The 6,000-nt window shown below is 52.2% G+C and overlaps 1 protein-coding gene across 1 annotated transcript in view; it reads left to right on the top strand.

The window, feature by feature from the left end:
- Positions 1-3,930: 3,930 nt before the first annotated feature.
- PPP1R16B (protein phosphatase 1 regulatory subunit 16B) overlaps positions 3,931-6,000 on the top strand; it is a 102,017-nt gene continuing 99,947 nt past the window's right edge. Inside the window, exon 1 of the mRNA XM_029222214.1 lies at positions 3,931-4,017. The gene's annotated coding sequence lies outside the window, so the exon portion shown is untranslated. The remainder of the gene's footprint in view (positions 4,018-6,000) is intronic.

Here is a 6,000-nt window from a genome sequence, read left to right as displayed (position 1 = left end):
GGCATGAGTTGCAGTTGACTGGTTGACCCAAAGTTGTGTAGATATTTAATTCTATATTTGTAAACATCAATGTTTTAGATTTTATATGTTGGAGCCAATCCATTTATTTTCAGTTCCTCCAACATTTTCCATAGTCTATTAGAATGTTCATTGGCATTAGACCGTCTAATGGACCAAAGATGGCCTCAAAATAAAAGGAGGGACTTTCCTACCTGGGGCAGAATAGAGAGGTTTAGACATGGTCAGTGTTGCTTTCAAGGACCAGAGTATAGTTTGACCTTTTTTTTTGGCGGGGGGGGGGGGTAAATACTTTATTGAGATGTAATTCACATACCATATAATTCACCCATTTAAAGTATACAATTTAATGGTTTTTAGTATGTTCATAGTCATGTAACTATCACTCCCATCAATTTTAGTACATTCATCACACCAAAAAGAAACTGGTTATATGTCAATTATATTTCACTTAAAAAAAAAAAGACAACCGGTGCCCATTATCAGTCACTCTCCATTTGCCCCCAATCCCTCCTCCCAACTCTAGACAACTACGAATCTACTTTCTGTCTATAGGTTTGCCTCTTCTAGACATTTCATAGAAATGGTATCATACAATATGTGGTCTTGTGACTGGCTTCCTTCACTTGGCATGTTTTCAAGGTTCATGTCGTGGCATGTATTGGTACTTCACTCCTTTTGATTGTCAAATAGCATTGCATTGTATGCACACACTGTTTTCCAGATCCATTTATCATTTGATGGAGATTTGGGCTGTCACCCTTTGTTGGCTATTATGAATAATGCTGTCATGAACATTTGTGTACAAGTTTGTGCGGACATTGTTTTCACTTCTCTTGGGTATATACCTAGGAGTGGAATTGCTGGGTCAGCCAGAAACTCTATGTTTAACATTTGGGGGGAACTGCCAGACTGTTTTTCAAAGCAGCTATACTATTTTAGGTTCCCACCAGCAACGTATGAAGTCTCCAATTTCTCCACATCCTTGTCAACATTTGTTATTACCTGTCTTTTTGATTATAGCCATCCTAATGAGTTTGAAATTGTATCTCATTGTGGTTTTTTTGTTTTCGTTTTGTTTTTGTTTGGCTGCGTGGCTTGTGGTATTTTAGTTCCCTGACCAGGGATCGAACCCGGCCCCGGCAGTGTAAGTGCCAAATCCTAACTACAGGACCCCCAGGGAATTCCCTCATTGTAGTTTTGATTTGCATTTCCTTGATGGCTAATGATGTTGAGCATCTTCTCATGTACTTATTGGCCATTTTTACGTCTGCTTTGGAGAAATGTTTATTCTGATTCCTTGCTCATTTTTTAAATTGTAATTTGCCTTTTTATTACTGAGTTGCAAGAGTTCCTCATATATTCTAGATACAAGTCAGATAAATGCTTTGCAAATATTTCCTCCCATTCTGTGGGTTATTGTATTTGTTTGCTAAGGCTGCCATATCAAAATGTCACAAACTGGGTGGCTTAAACAACAGAAATTTATTTCTCACAGTTCTGGAGGCTAGAAGTCCAAGACCAAGGTATCTGCAGATTTGGTTTCTCCCAAGGCCTCTCTCTTGGACTTGTAGATGACCGTCTTCTTCCTGGGTCCTCACATGACCTTTCCCCTGTGCAAGCATCCCTTGTACCTCTTCCTCTTCTTATAAGGACACTAGGTATATTGGATTAGGGCCCCACCCTCAGGGCCTTAGTTTGACTTAATCACTTCTTTAAAGACCTTATCTCCAAACAGAATTATTGATACAGTCTGAGGTACTGAGGGTTAGGACTTCAGCATGTGAATTTTGGGGGAACACAATTCAGCCCATTACAGTTATCTTTTCACTTTCTTGATGGTGTCCTTTCAAGCACAAAAGTTTTTAATTTTAATGAAGTCCGACTTGTCTATTTTTTCCTTTGTTGCTGGTGCTTTAGGTGCCATAGCTAAGAAACCACAACTTAATCCAGGGTCACAACTTATGTCTATGTTTTCTTCTGCGAGTTTCATGGTTTTAGCTCTTATGTTTCAGCCTTATCTGTTTTAATTTTTGTATATGGTGTGAGGTAGGGGGTCCAAACTCATTCTTTTACGTATGGAAATCCAGTTGTCCCAGCACCACTGGTTGAAAAGACTATTCTTTAAATTGTCTTGTCACTTTTGTTGAAAATCAATTAGTCATAAAAATAAGAGTTTATATCCGGAATCTCAGTTTTATTCCATTGATCCATGTCTATCCTTATACCGTACTGCACTGTCTTGATTATTGTAGCTTTGTTTTGAAATCAGGAAATGTGAGTCTTCCACCAGATTCTGAGTATACTTGAACTTTGGATATCAAACATTGAGAGCAGTGTAAATGAACAGCACAGCATGGGGATTTGGACCCATACTCAAGGCATCATTTCAGGAAGCAGGCTCCAAGTTCTGCGCATGCCTTGGAGAGACGGATTCCCGCCCTCTCAGCCCACAGCTCTTCATGATAAATCAGTGAAAACATTCTGCAGCGAACAATGATCCCCTTGGGTTATTTTAAACATCACTTTAAGTCTTCCCTACCTGTCCTGCTCTCTAATTGCTCTTCTGAAATGGTGTCATTCACAACTGGATTATTAATGATCTGAGAGGAAGCCAAGGGTCAAATTGGGGAGGAGCTTTCAGAGAAACTGGGGAGGTTGGGGGCCCAGAATAAGCCCAATCTAGAGGTTTTCACTTCCCCAAGAAAGGTCATGGAGTTTCCTCAGCAAACAGGAAATCACTAAACTCAGGTTATACTGTCAGCCTCAGAAGAATGTTGCTATATAATAATAAGTAAGGGATTTCTTTGAACAAGAAATTGAATTGAATTAATTGGGTATCACCCCGAAACTCCCCAAACTTAAACCTTCTCTGTGCCCCACTGGCTGGCCCTGGGGTGCCTAGGGTTCTAGTCTGGAGGCTGAGAAAGCTCAGGAAACAAGGCCCTTTGTGCAGAAGAGAACTCTATTGTTCTAAAGCCCGTGTTCAGTGAGTGTGGATTCCAGAGAATGTTTGGGGAGGGATTTTTTTCCCTTTTGTTTGTTAACTTTCTCTCCTCTTCCTGGGGGGTGGGGGTGGGGTGGAGAGAAGGGTCTTCTCAACAGCAACTTAAAGATAGTTAAATCCACTGTCCTCTAAAGAAAAGATGGTGCTGAGTGGAGGGGTCTTCAGCCCAGGAAAGAGGATTGAATTCAATGAAAGGAGCCACCGGCTGTGTATTACTTTTTGTCTCAGGGAGGCAGCCCCTTTCTAGATCCTGTACCTCCCAAACAGTGGCAGACGTCAGTGGAGGTACGACCACTTCCTTCCTCTTTCGCTTCACCTCCTTTCTTCCCAGAAAGAGTAAATGACGCGATTCTACGTCGCAGGCCACGGTCCCCATACTCCCACTAGTCTGGCTCTCGTCTCCCACCCCTCAGCTGGGGGACCTGATCCCACAAACCTGCCCCCAGGACAAGGCCTGGTTGGGCTCCTTGACGTCCTAGGAAGCCTTCGGACTCAGGCTTCAAGATAGGAGACTTGAATTGCTGGCACTTGTACTAATGCTGTGTGACCTTGGGTGGTTTACTGCGGCTCTCTGGGCTTCCTGATGCCCTTCCATCAAATGGGAGCAAGAATCCAGTCCTGGGCTTCCCCCTTTCCAAGCTAGTAGTGTTGGAGGGTGGGAGGAAGCCCGTAAGGAAAACTCTTCCGAATCCTGGTCGCTTCTCATCCGCCTTCAATTTCCAGCTGCTCAAAGGGTAGGGTGGTGAAGGGGTGGGGAGCACCCAGAGACGCGAGGACCCTTCCCGGAGCTGCCTCGTCGGCCAGGCAGGGTAGAGCGCGCCCACTCCCTTCCCACGAGCTCAGGCCCCGCCTCGGGGGAGGAGCCGAGGGGCGGGGTGGAGGCTCGCGGTCTTGCGGAGCAGGCTTCTGTCGCCGCACTGGCAGCTGCGGCTCGGGGACGGACGGACCGAGCCACGGCCGGGAGCCGCCCGGGGCAGGGCTCGGGAGAGCGGGTGAGTTCCCCCGCGGCGCCGCCTGCTTCCCTGCGTTCTGCAGCTCGACAGGGCGGGGGATGAGGATCGCGGTGAGGAGGCGGTCCCAGCCTCTGAGGGTCTGGCTGGGGGTGTGTGTGGAGCTTTGGCTAAGGGCTGGCGGCAGAAGGTAATTTGGGGGTGGGGGGAGCCTGGAAAGGCGGGTACCGGGAGCGCAGGACCCGAGAGTCGGGCTGGGGTGGGGGCGTTCTCCCGGGTCTTGCGCGCCAGAGATGAGGCCGGGGTACGGGGCGCAGTGGCAGGTTGTTGGCTGCGGCCGCCGTGGCCGGCTCTTGGGGCGGGCAGGGGGCTCCTTCGCGGGTTCTGGGCTCTTGGGCCGCCGTCTGCCGGGGGGCGCAATGCTGGGCAGAAGGAGCCACAACCAGCACCAGACAGCCCCGGCGCCCAGCCTCGGGCCCGGCACGGGGGCGCCGCCCCCTCGCGTGGCGGCGCTTGTTCCCCGCAGGTGGTGGCAGGGCGCCGAGAGGGCTCCTGCCTGGGCGGGAAAGGTCCCCAGGGCAGGCGCCCCCGCGTGCAGACCCGCCTCCTGCGGGATCCAGCTGACAACGCCCCGCGGCCCCGGGGAGACCCCGCGCGTGGTTGTTCCCGGCCTCTCCGAAGGGCAGCCGTGCGCCCGCGGCTCGGTCCCCCGCACCTGGAGCTCTCCTCCCCTCCCGAGTCCCGCGCATCGACTCCTGCCGGAGGAGCGCCCCCGAGCGCCTAGGATGGGCAGAAACTGTGCAGCCCTCCCCGGAGAGGTCGCGCAGAGGGGTCTCCCCAAGGTCACCGGGAGCGCCCAGACTGAACTGTCCAGACTGTCCCGAGTGGAGAGCCAGGGGTGGGGGGGCGTGCTCTGCCCGCCTCCTTCCCTGAGGCCGACTCCCCGCCTCCTCCTTCTCCAGCCCGGACCGGCTTAGCGGGAGATGCTGAGGATGCAGCTCCCAGCCTCGGGCGGATAACTGGAGCTTTGAATCTGGCCCTCCCGGGAGGGCGGCGCGAAAAACCCGAGACCCGGTGCTCCCGGGCATCTCTGGAGCCCGAGGAGAGAGACGCGGCTCCATAAGCGCTTCTCAGAACCGAAAACCGAGCTGCTTGCGCGCCCATGTGACTGGATTCCACATAATGGGCCCCTGTTCTCATTGTCAGAAGCGCCCACCAGCTCTCAGCGGCCCCGGGCACCAGGTGCCGCCTCTGAATCGCCCTCTGTGGAGGACCCGGACCCCCGAGGTATCAGGCGCCCTTGCCCGCAGGGCGCCCCCGGGAAGGGGCCTGCCGTTGGCCACTTCGGCCAGCGGGGGTACTTCCCTGTGGGCCCTGCCATTGCCCGTGTCTGGTGAAGCACCGGAGGAAAACCCTCCATCAGGGAGGCCTCCTTCGAGACTGGCCATAAAGCTTCTTAGCTCAGCCAGTGACTAGCTCTCTGCCCGAGAGCGAGGCCCTTGGCCTCGGAGCCTCAGTTGCCTCTAGGAAACGGGGCTAATCAGCCCGTGGGAGGATGGGGAGAGGACCGTGTGAGGTGCTGGGTGCAGCGGAGCTCGGCAGCGGGAGCGCTCCTCTGTTAATACCAGCGCCTCTCAGAACGCTTTGCAGTGGGGCGTGTCTCTTTTTAGGCAGGAGCTGAAGTAGAGCCCTGGTGGGTGGTTCTGCAGGGGCTGGGGGAGTTTCCACATCTTCCTCCCTCCGCTCTGTCATAAAGAGGCAGCTTGCGGGCGGCTGGTGGGCGCTGGTGAGACCTTTCAGCTCTCAGCCTGCTCCCGGACTTTCCCACACAGCCTCCCAGCCCCTCATCTCCCACCTGCTGCCAGGATGTTGGAGGCAAGATGTCAACCAGACACTTTGGACCTTCAACTTCGTACTCTGCTGTGAACTGGAGTCTGCCCAACAGCGTCCCCCTCCCTGGAACCTTCCTGACCCCTCTCCTGGTCCCAGCTCTTGCCAGCCTCTGAATGTCTTCCTTCAGGAAGA

This window comes from Monodon monoceros, unplaced genomic scaffold (genome assembly GCF_005190385.1).
Source record: "Monodon monoceros isolate NGI ecotype Baffin Bay Population unplaced genomic scaffold, NGI_Narwhal_1 Super_Scaffold_13, whole genome shotgun sequence".
In the NCBI taxonomy this organism is placed as follows: Eukaryota; Metazoa; Chordata; class Mammalia; order Artiodactyla; family Monodontidae; genus Monodon; species Monodon monoceros.
Note: the sequence above shows the minus strand (reverse complement) of the source record. Positions and strands in the feature narration are given on the sequence as shown.